Here is a 12,562-nt window from a genome sequence, read left to right on the forward strand (position 1 = left end):
CATTCCAATTGGAACCGGACGCTACGGAAGCTCGCCCTTCCCGTAGGAGGTTCGGAGCAATAACGCATATGATCAACCTTAGGCGCATATGGAGAATTAGAGGAAATTGTACCTCATGGAGATTGGCAGAAGACCTGCCGGGGAAACACGGGCTCTCAGGCTATACCGTGGACTATACACATATGGGGTCCAAAAGGCCTTTCATATGGAACCCAGCCCTCTACCGGTTCTCATGGATTCAGCGAGTGAGGGCCTGGCTTCAGATGCTCCGCCACATCTGACTGCCGAGGGGACGGAGGAACTCGACAGGGTCTACAGTACGGACTCTCTGGAGCAGTTTTAGCAAGCCGACCCGAAAACGGAACCTCTCAGTGCTTCTACCCGTTTGAGGTGAGAACACAGGAGGAAACCGGTTCCACACGAAGGCTATAGAACCTAGCGAACGTGTTAGGGGTCGCCCAGCCCGCAGCTCTACAAATATCTGCCAGCGAGGTGCCACGAGCCAACGCCCAGGAGGATGCAACAGCTCTAGTAGAGTGAGCTCTCAACTTGAACGGGCAGGGCACACCCTGTACCTGATAAGCCAGGGTGATGGCGTCCACTAGCCAGTGGGCCATCCTCTGCTTGGAGACGGCCTTCCCCTTCTGCCGACCTCCGTGACAGACAAAGAGCTGGTCTGAGGTCCTGAAGTTTTGTGTCCTGTCAACGTAGCATCTTAGCGCTCGGATGGGACAAAGCAAAGCAAGGGCTGGGTCTGCCTCCTCCGAGGGCAGCGCTTGCAGGCTCACCACCTGGTCCCTGAAGGGATTAGTGGGAACCTTGGGCACGTAGCCAGGCCGGGGCCTCAGGATTACCTGGGAGTCAGCCGGCCCGAACTCTAGGCACGAATCGTCGACCGAAAATGCGTGCAGGTCCCCTACCCTCTTGATGGAGGCCAATGCAAGCAGGAGCAGAGTCTTCGTTGAAAGAAACTGCAGCTCAACTGACTGAAAAGGCTCAAATGGGGCCTGCTGTAGTGCTTTGAGCACCAGAGACAGGTCCCAAGAGGGTATAGAGGGGGGCCGTGGAGGATTTAACCTTCTTGCCCCCCTAAGGAACCTGATGACCAAGTCATGCTTACCCACCGACTTCCCTTCCACGGGGTCATGGTTGGCAGCAATCGCAGCCACATAGACTTTAAGGGTGGAGGGAGACAGCCTTCGCTCCAACCCCTGCTGCAAAAAGGAAAGCACGACTCTGATCGGGCACTTTCGGGGGTTTTCTCGGTGAGAAGAACACCACTCGACGAACAGGTTCCATTTCAAGGCGTAGGCCTGTCTCGTGGACGGCGCTCTAGCCGAAGTGATGGTGTCAACTACCCCTTGGGGTAGGTCACCTAGAACCTCCGCGTCCCGTCCAGGGACCAGACATGTAGCTTCCAGAGGTCTGGACGCGGGTGCCATAAGGTGCCCCGTCTCTGAGTCAGTAGATCCTTCCTCAGAAGAATCTGCCAAGGAGGGGCTGTCACGAGGAGCATTAGTTCTGAGAACCAAGTCCGAGTGGGCCAGTACGGCGCCACGAGCAGGACTTGCTCCTCGTCCTCCCTGATCTTGCACATTGTTTGTGCGAGAAGGCTCACTGGGGGAAACGCATACTTGCGAAGGCCCCGCGGCTAGCTGTGTGCCAGTGCATCCGTGCCGAGTGTTCCCTCGGTCAGGGAGTAAAACATCTGGCAATGAGAGGTTTCTAGAGACGCAAACAGGTCTACCTGAGCGGGTCCGAAACGTCTCCAAATCAGCTGGACCGTCTGGGGATGGAGTCTCCACTCTCCGGGGAGCGCAGCTCGTGACAGCTCGTCGGCTGCCCGGTTGAGCAAGCCCGGAATATGAATGGCACGAAGCGACCTCAGATGCTTCTGACTCCAGAGGAGGAGGTGGCGGGCGAGTTGCGACATGCGATGGGAGCGCAGACCACCTTGTCGGTTGATGTCTGACTGACCGAATCCAACTCCATGCCGAGAAAAGAGATCCTCTGCGCCGGGGAGAGTTTGCTCTTTTCCCAGTTGACCCGAAGGCCCAACTGGCTGAGGTGTGAGAGCACCAAATCCCTGTGTTCGCACAACTGGTCCTGAGACTGAGCCAGTATGAGCCAGTCGTCGAGGTAGTTGAGAATACGAATGCCCTGTTCTCTCATGGGAACTAGAGCTGCCTCCGCAACTTTCGTGAAGACACGGGGCGACAGGGACAGCCCGAAGGGCAGGACCTTGTACTGGTATGCCCGTCCTTCGAACGCAAACCGCAGGAATGGCCTGTGGCGCGGAAGGATCGACACATGGAAGTACGCGTCCTTCAGGTCGATCGCTGCAAACCAATCTCGGGGACGGACGCACCCGAAGATGCGTTTCTGCGTGAGCATCTTGAACGGAAGCTTGTGAAGAGCCCGGTTCAAGAGACGCAGATCCAAGATCGGTCTCAACCCACCGCCTTTCTTGGGTACAATGAAGTAGGGGCTGTAAAACCCCGACCTCATATCGGCTGGAGGGACCGGCTCTATCGCATCCTTCGCCAGTAGGACTGCGATCTCTGCGCGCAAGACAGGAGCATCTAACGCTTCCACTGAAGTGAAGTGGACGCCCCTGAACTTGGGAGGACGCCGGGCGAACTGAATCGCATAGCCGAGTCTGATGGTCTGGCGGAGCCAACGAGACAGACTGGGAAGCCCTAACCAGGCCCCCAGAAACCGTCCATTGGCACCAGCGGAACCACTGACGTACCCGCGGCGGGGCAGCGAGGAGAAACGCAGGGACCGTGCTCGGGCGTCTCTTTGAAGCAGGGTCAGCGTGTGTGGAACACCAACCTGCGTTTTGGCAGAGGGTGCGTGGGTAGTACGGTTGACCGCACTCCCGAACCGCCCACAGCTGCTCACTGGCGAGAGAGGTGGGGTAGTGTGGATCAAGACTGACTCGTCCACAACTCCCCGTCCCCTCGGGGGACCCAGAGATAGAGGAAACTGCTCCTTTGTCGAGTTTTTGGGTGCCACTGACCGAGAGGTCAGTGGCGGGGAAAAAAGAAACAAAAGATTCTCCGCCCGGCCCTCTTCCGGGGGAGGGAGTGGTGCGTTCACCATCTCCCGAAGAGCATCCCCCCCCATCTCTGGGTCGCCCGTCTCAGGGCCGCTTGCTCTTACGCTTGCCACCAGGATTGGCGGGGGCCTGGACGGGCGGGGCGGCTGCCCTGCGGCCGGCTCCACGGCGCTGCTTAGCTGGAGGCTGCTGCGTTTGAGGCGCTGCCACCGGCGGCCGGGTGGAGGCAGCAGCTGCACGCCGGGGCAGGATGTGCCTGATGGCCTCAGTCTGTCTCTGTGCAGCGGAGAACTGCTGGGCAAAGTTCTCCACTGTGTCGCCGAAAAGGCCGGCCTGGGACACAGGGGCGTTCAAGAACTGTCTCTTTTCCGCATCCCTCATGTCCGCTAGACACAGCCAGAGATGGCGCTCCTGGACCACCATAGTGGACATCGCCCGTAGCGCGAGGTCCGTGGCGGTACGAAGTTCTCTGAGAACTTCTGGGTCGTGACCACCCTCGTGCAGGTCTCTCAGTGCCTTAGCCTGATGAACCTGCAACAACGCCATAGCGTGTAAGGCGGAAGCAGCTTCGCCACAAGCCGTATACGCACTGCCGGTCAGGGCCGACGAGTGCCTACAGGCCTGGGAGGGGAGCAACGGAACCCCACGCCAAGTGGTAGCAGTAGTCGGACACAATTGCATCGCAACTGACCGCTCCACCGGCGGGATGCCCGTATACCCCCGCGCTACCCCACCATCAAGGGTGGTGAGGGAGGACGAACCACCAGACCAGTTTCGGGCAGTAAAAGGTGCCTTCCATGATCTAGTGAGCTCATCATGCACCTCCGGGAAGAAAGGTACCGGGGTGGGGCCCTGAGAACCAGCGCGGGGAGCACCAAAGGATACAGCTGGTACTCCATGAGAGGGTCCAGCATGCTCCCTTGGCAGCTCCACAGGCTGCGAAGTGCCGGTGGCAGGAAGGACCCCCCCCGAGGGGAATTCCTCACTGTCACCGTCAGACCAGTCCGGCCACTGTCAGAGGTAGTGGTCCCCCGGCTGCCGCCAGGAGGAGCCCTAGATCTAGGCAGGGGCACGGGCATTCCGCCCCTTTGCAGGAAACGGAGCCTGGTCCGCAACTCCGCGACGGTCATCCTCCCGCAGTGAGAGCATGACTCGTCCACGAAAGCTGCCTCAGCGTGATCAAAGCCCAGACGAGAGGCAACGATCGTGACCATCACCCGGCGCCAGGTAACGACCGCATCCAGAAACTCACGGGTGGAAAGGCATCTTGAAAAAGACGCGTCTTTAAAAAGACGTTCCACCCGTGAATGCTCTTTTAGAGAAAAGTACTCTTTTAGTGTGCTGAAGCGCACAGGGGAGATGGCCGCTTGCAACACGATCAGAGGGTAGTGCAATCCGATGTGTGCAACCCACTCGACAGAAGGAGACCACCGCCGCTGACGCGCCGTCACACCAACACACTGACTTGCAGACACCTATGCAGAGTTGGTCAGGAGCAGAACGAAGAACGCTCGGCTCCGAAGCTAAAAGCTGAATATGCGCTGCACCCGCTGCCTACTTATACTCACATTGTGATTAGCGGCAGCTGGATGCAATAATCGCATGCCAATATCCATTGGCTTGTTTAGATACTCTCGTAGGGGATTGGTCTCTCTAAGCGAGATCCCAATTCGTCGGTCACCGACGTGACTCGGAGTGACCGACTGATAGGGAACATAAGTTCTTGTGTCCTAAAATGGACTGACTGAAGAGAGAATGTTTTGCAATAGTTATACTATTTTAATGAATACAGAGAAAAGTAGTTCCATATTTATATTTGCAACTTTAACATTTGGCCCTCATGGCTTTTTTTTTTTTTCTTTTTCTTTTTTGCTAAAACAGCTTATTGACTAAGAATTTTCATTATACAAATCTGATTTTAACTTTGCAATGTTTCTTTTAGTAATTTATTTCGTGTTTAGTGACTATCCTGCTGTTCATTTTTCTACTTTTGTAAAACACTTGCCACACACACAAGTGTATTAAAGTTATATAATCTAAATGTTAATGTCCAATATCACAACAGATTGTTCTATTTATGTATATTTTTAATATTATCGATTTCCACAATGATTTTCATGGTGGTCATGGCACAAGTTCTATTTTACGAATAAAGAATAGTGCACAATGTTTTGATTTATTGTTTAATTTAGAATTAGAGGAGAACAACTGCACACTCACTTAAGCATATTTATTAACCAACGTTTCAGCTAGTAGCCTTTTTCAAGTTATGAAATACCTTGGTAACTTTGAAAAAGGCTACTAGCCGAAACGTTGGTTAATAAATATGCTTAAGTGAGTGTGCAGTTGTTCTCCTCTAATTGAGTCTAATTTTTTCCTTCAACTTGCACCTCATAAGGTGTGCGTTTGCCTTGCCTCACTTGCTCAATTTATAATTTGTCAATAAATTAATAATCCAAAAATAAATTTTTTAATAAAAAAACTAAAAGACTTTCAAAACACATGAGCCAATATTTTATTCTCAATAGAACACAGAGAACATAAATGTTTAAACTGAGAAATTTTACACTTTTATCCACACTAAATGAGCTCATTTCAAATTCGATGCATGCAACGAATCTAAAAAAAAGTTTGCATGGGAGGAACAAAGGGCTGAAAAAGCAATAAATTTAGAAAAGATTCAGTTGGGAGAACATCTAGCAACTAATTAAGTTAATTGACATCAGGTCTGTAACATGATTAGCTATAAAAGGGATGTCTTAGAGATGCAGAGTTTCTCAGAAGTAAAGATGGGCACAGGCTCTCCAATCTGTGAAAGAGTGCGTATAAAATATTGTGGAATACTTTAAGAACATTGCTCAACGTCAAATTGCAAAGGCTTTGCAAATATCATCATCTGCAGAGCATAACATCATCAAAAGAGTCAGAGAAACTGTGGAAATCTCTGCGCGTAAGGGACAAGGCCGAAGACCTTTGTTGGATGCCCGTGGTCTTTGGGCCCTCAGACGACACTGCATCACTCATTGGAATGATTCTGTCATTGACATTACTAAATGGGCCCACGCATACTTCTAGAAACCACTGTCGGTAAACACATCCACTGTGCCATCTGCAGATGTCAACTAAAGCTCTATCATGCAAAAAAGAAAGCCATATGTGAACATGGTCCAGAAGCGCCATTGTGTCCTGTGGGCCAAGACTCATTTAAAATGGACAGTTTCAAAGTGGAAAAGTGTTCTATGGTCAGACGAGTCCAAATTTGACATTCTTGTTGGAAATCACTGATGCCGTGTCCTCCGGGCTAAAGAGGAGGGAGACCTTCCAGCGTGTTATCAGCATTCAGTTCAAAAGCCAGCATCTCTCAGGGTATGGGGTTGCATAATTACATAGAGTATAGGCAGCTTGCATGGTTTGGAAGGCACTATGAATGTTGAAAGGTTTTAGCATCTAAATAATCATTTTATATAAAGGTTTTAGAGCAACATATGCTACCCTCCAGATGACGTCTATTTCAGGGAAGGCCTTGTGAATTTCAGCAGGACAATGCAAAACCACATACTGCAGCTATTACAACAACATGGCTTCATAGCAGAAGAGTCCGGGTGCTGAATTGGCCTGCCTGCAGTCCAGATCTTTCACCTATAGAGAACATTTGGTGCATCATTAAATGAAATATACGTCAAAGACGACCACGAACTCTTCAGCAGACGTCTTCAAACTGTTTTGAAAAGAAGAGATGCTACACCATGGTAAACATGCCCCGTCCCAACTATTTTGAGACCTGTAGCAAGCTTAAAATTTGAAATGAGCTAATTTTGTGCATAAAATAAAAAAATTTCTCACTTTAAACATTTGTTATGATATCTGTGTTCTATTGTGACTAAAATATTGGGCCATGTGATTTGAAATTCTTTTTGTTTTCATTTTATTCAAATTTAAAAAAACGTCCCAACATTTCCGTAATTCGGGTTGTAACTTTGTACACACCAGAGATTACTTATTCAAGTAACTTCAGCTGTGCGCAAATTGCCTCACAAGTTGGATTAGAACTAATTTTATTTGCAGTGAAGGTTACACGTTTTAATTAGCTTTTGTTAAGTAATTTGTTTGTACACTTATTTTCATTTTCTATGAAAAGCTATTTTAGATACTGTGATTCTTTTTCAGATTAACCTCAGTACTATGTTCAGGCACTCAAGATAACATTTGCGTATTTGGCTAAATTCTTACCGCTATCTGCCAAAAGCTTACTCAGTGACAAGTTGCCTTATATATACTTGGTCACGCTGAAGAAGGCGGCTATTAACTAATTTGTCATTTAGCTGATCCTTTTATCCAATGGGATAAATCCAAAGTCCTATTCTGAAGCAGTCTTAACCTCAGGTGGCATATCCACAGACTCTCCACAGGTTAGGAAATTGTATTTTTTAAAGCTACTAGTGGTTGACTGTTAACTATACCACCTCCCGCTAGGCTGTTTACTAATTACTAATTTGCAATTAGGCAAATCTTTTTAGCCAATCCAAAAAATCTATAGTCCCCTCAGATCCAGACAGCATACCCATCTACAACCTTTTCACTGACGTCTGATGCATACTGAACACAAAATTGGAAAGGACTATTGGAATTGCAGGTCTATTCAGACTGTCAGCCCTTACATGTTAATTCTACAAACATTTTTGAGGAAGATTTGCCAAAGTTTGTAGGTTAATGGAATCAAATATATGTATTAAAGACTTCTTCTAAGGCACTTACAAGCAAGAAACTAGATACCCACAACCCATATACTATTCTGCTTTGTTTTTGACATTTTTACATTAATTTAACCATTTTCTGAAGACGCTAGGTGCCAATGTTTGAACTGTCTGTAGTGGCCAATTTTTGGCCATAATTCGCTGCCAAGTGAACCAGACTTTGTGTAAATTGTCTCTGCAAAACTACCTAAAATTTGTGCGTTTGTACTATGAAATAATGTCGATAGTTCCTGGATTGCCTGAGTTTAAGGGCCCTATTTTAATAATCTAAGTGCATGGTCTAAATCCACTTTTGCTAGTTTAACAACAGGACAAACGGTCGGCGCGCACGGTGCATGGTCTGAAAGGGCTGTCCCTATTCTCTTAATAAGTAATGGGTGTGTTTTGGGCATAACCTGCAATAAACCAATCAGAGTCTCATCTCCCATTCCCTTTAAAAGCCAGTTGCGCTCGCACCATGGTGGAATTTGCAAGAGCAAAGACTTAACGCGCCTCCAGAGAGGAAATGGAGCTGCTTGTGTGCGAGCAAATAGGTAGCCTAATTCTGATACATGCAATGACTATCCATTATGACATGTAGGCATTTTTATATTTATGTAGCCTACACAATAATAATCATTTACACTGTAATCCTTTCATTTTTAATATTTGTCATGTTTGTGCCCTGTGTGTAATAAGCAGAGTGTACGTGCATTATGGACCCGCTTATAGTCGCATATTACTAACACACTCTTTAAATAACAAAAAAAAAAATACTGCGCCTTTGACTTTAGACCAGTCAATTTAAGTTGCCTCCAAATAACAACGTACCAACAATGCGCCTGAACACACCTCGTTTTCAGACCAGCACGCCCATGAGTGCACAAATATGTGCAAATGCATTTGCTATTTAAACAACATGGTACAGGACGTCAAAATGATAACTGCATTGGGCTGAAACTAGCAAAAAACACTTGCATCGTGTCTGGTGCCACATTGAGCCGGGTGTATTATAGGGCCCTAAACCTACAATGTTCCCAGATATCATAAACAGAGGAACACTCCTCCTGGAGGGTCACTGAGTTTACTTGCAGCCTGTTCCAATACAATTTATGCCAAGTTCACACTTCAGGATTTTAAGCCTGATTTGCATGTTAACAAGCTTGCTGGCAGGTCAGGCTGTGATAGGGGCAAATCAGCGGGTGATCAGCGCTCTGCAATCTTTATGTGTGAACTACTCAACGACGCATCAAAGAGGCTCACCGATGCCAAACAAATATCTACCCTCAGGTGTTTGTACAGATTTGGAACTTAATTGATTTGGCACAGAAATTGGCCCTCCAGGAGCAATGTTTGACACCCGCATCTAAAGCAACTTTGACTACACTTATTGCGGGGGCAGTTTGACTGAAGCAACATGGGTGCCTTGTTCAAGGGCACAATGGTAATGGAATCCCCCAAAAGTACACGGATTTCCTCTGTCAGGAAGGTCCCCTTGATTACTCACATTTTGGGCAATGTGATGCATGATGACACATCCTAAACACAACCTGGTTCACAGTGTCATCTCACCAAGCCAAGGTTATGCAATAGTGGTTTGACCGTGACTGGAAAAACTAATTTCAGAACTTCCCTCAGTTGCTCCAATTACTCCCGTTCCTGAGATGAATTGGAAAGTTAAGGTCAAGGAGTGGATAAGGTTTCCTCAGACACCTTTTTATCTCCCAATTCTGTTCTTTTGTGCTGTCTAACCTTCTCTTCTTTCCTCGCTCTGCCAACTCTTTTCAAACGTAGTCCAGAATACGCTCAACAAATGGCATCAATAAGACAAATCCCTGTGCCAGTACTGGGTGTATAAGGTAACTCCACCATGGAACAAGTGACTAACCTTTGGATGTCCAATGCCTGTGATGTGTGTCTCCTTGAGCTCAGCCCTTACAGATGGAGAAAAAGAGAAAGAGGGAATCTCCCGCTTCTCAAAAGGAGAGCCACTGTTATGTGGAAATGGTGAGGCAGCTTCCTTGGGATATCTTAGGAGCCAACTCTCTGTCCTCATCCGTCATGAAAACCTTGAGTAACTCAGCTGTTGCTTGATTCTGGAAAAATGGCAGACCTTATGCTGCTGATCTGAGCCCTCACTCAGTGCAGGCCCTGCCGACAATTGCCTCCAGTGGATGAAATGCAAGAAATGTTGCCTGGACCTCCAAAACCACTACACGTTTACAGTTAGCCCCCATCCAAGAACCGACTCCCCCTGTGAACCATTACAGCAGAGCCATGGAAACGCATGCACAACACAAGCCGGGAGTGGCTGAGAAGTGGCTGCGTTTCAAATCACGCACCGCTAAAAGTGGATAGTGACATCAAATCGGTGTGTGGGAAAGGGGAATATTTACCACAGCAACTGGACGGGTGAATCATTCATTTATATGGCGTGAAAATGTTGTGGGGTGTAAGGCGAAGCTGACTCATCACACCCTTAGCGCTAGGATTAGTAACCACATTCCCTCAGCTGTTTATTTGTAAAACTTGGAGATGTTTTGGCTTCTCGTTTGTTGATTGATGTGCATTGTGCACATCTCTGAATCTTGACTCGCAGAAGTTAAGGTCGTGAATGCTGAGTTTGTACAGCTGAGGATATAGTGAAATCCTTGAGGCAAGGCTTGCTTTTTGGGCCAGCAATCAAAACCTGGCTGCATGTGTGATTGATCCAAAGTCACTTGCACAAGTATGGACATATGTGTTTGCAGTGTGCATCCCATGCGTTGATTAACCCCGACAGGCACGCTTCAGCATTCTTCATGTATGTGGAGATGGATGTGTGACGGATTGAGCTCGGTGGGAGTCTCTGGAAAGTTTGGGAAAGCCTGTTTGGATTGGTGACAGGATGTGGTGCTGAAAGATGATTTTTAATGCACAGGTGAATGATGTATTTCTCTTGCATCCTCTCCATCCTGCTTTCCTCTGCTCTCGTGCTCTGCTGAGACTGCAACCCATCCATTAAGTTGATTTAGCCATCACTGCAAACCATAAGTTGAGCGGAGCTTTTTCCACAACTTTCTGGAATTTTCTTAAAGAGCCGGGTTTTTAAAGGTGGATTTGTACAAAAGTGTTTTTACTGAAGCAAAGTATATAAACGAAAATAAAACAACGGTTGGAAAAGTGTTTAATGAACAGACCTTTCAATTACATTGTGCTTACCTAACTGTCAATACGTTTGCAATATATTTGATTAATTATTCATATATTTTATGTACATGGCTTATTGAAATCTATTCATTGAAGTTGAAGTTAATTCCCATCAGATTCATTTGTAATATGCAAACCATTCCTGCCACTAGAGGGCTCTGTATTTACACAGTTCAGTGTGTGAGTGACATCCAGCCACATCCAGCCAAACAGAGTAATTAGTTGCTGTGCACTAATTTTCACATGCTGGGTACTCAACGCGCTTTAAGTACAACAAAATCACAAAAACTTCAGTCCACGTTTACCCGTAAGATAATGACTGGGTACCTGATTGTTTGTTTATCCGTGTTTAAGAGCAGTTACTGAGAGTCTCCACTCGGCTGTTTTGGGAAGCGTTCACTTCATCCAGGTGTTTTCATTGTATGGAAGCAATTACCGCTGAGTACAGTTGCTTAGTAATTTGGCACGCAAGGAACAGAGAGGAATATATACAGACAGATAGATAGATAGATAGAGCTGAATTAGACAGAAATACAGCGTATTTTATATCACTTTATAATTTCTATCTCAAATGTAGCATTAGCAAGTCCAATTTGTTTTAGTGATTCGGTTTGTTCATATGGTCATAGACAGAACTATTCACCAATGAAACAAACGATTAACCGATTAATGATTAAAAACCATTTTAATGCAGCTGTTTGTCACTGTTTTCGAATCAGTGAAACACGATTTATTTCAATTTAATGCTGTCATGCGAATTTCCTACTATAATGAACAGTCAAATATTTTTGTCAGATAAACAGTCTAATTACAGAATATTTCTGATATTTACACATTTATAAAGATACTGTCGCCAGGTTAGAAGACAGATGGACAAAATGACCATATGGAGGGAGCGTCCATCGAGACGTCTAGCCAAAAAAGGAAGAAAAAGAAAGAAACAAGAAACGCATGAAAAAATGTACATATTTTCAGTGTGTGATATTAAGCAGAGTTACAGTGCCGGAGCAGAGAGTGAGACGCAGAGCCAGACAGCAGCACGTGGCTGGACTATTTCTCTCGTTCCCCTCTCACGTGCCCATGAAGAATCAAAGCTACGAGCCAGTTTATTGGCCGAACTGATCCAGAAAGCAAATGATATACAGACTTCCCTCCTCAGGCCTTGGACGGGCCCAAGTATTGTGCGTGCGAGATATAAAGCTCTTTGATTTGAGGAGGGACTGAACAGCAGTGTGTCCGTATCCATCACTCAGTGCCGACATGTTTGTGGTCTCATGCAAATATGTGTTTGTCTGTTCGGCACCGCCACATGTAGGTCTGTTTGTGTGAGCGTGTAAACCTGCTGTTGGCATGTTGCGCTTAATTGGAGTGCTGTGAATGATGAAGTGTTGATGAAAGACTGCAAAAACATTTTTCTTTGTCTCTCAAACCTGCTGAAAGATGCTGTTTTGACGCCAGTCAACTTCGCATCGGCCCCTGACCCAACACCACGTCACAACCAATTTACCAAGAAGCGAGCAAATGATGGAATACATTCGTCAACAAGGAAAAACTTACACGATTGCTGAGCCGAAAAACA

This window comes from Barbus barbus (assembly GCF_936440315.1).
Source record: "Barbus barbus genome assembly, chromosome: 9".
NCBI lineage: Eukaryota > Metazoa > Chordata > Actinopteri > Cypriniformes > Cyprinidae > Barbus > Barbus barbus.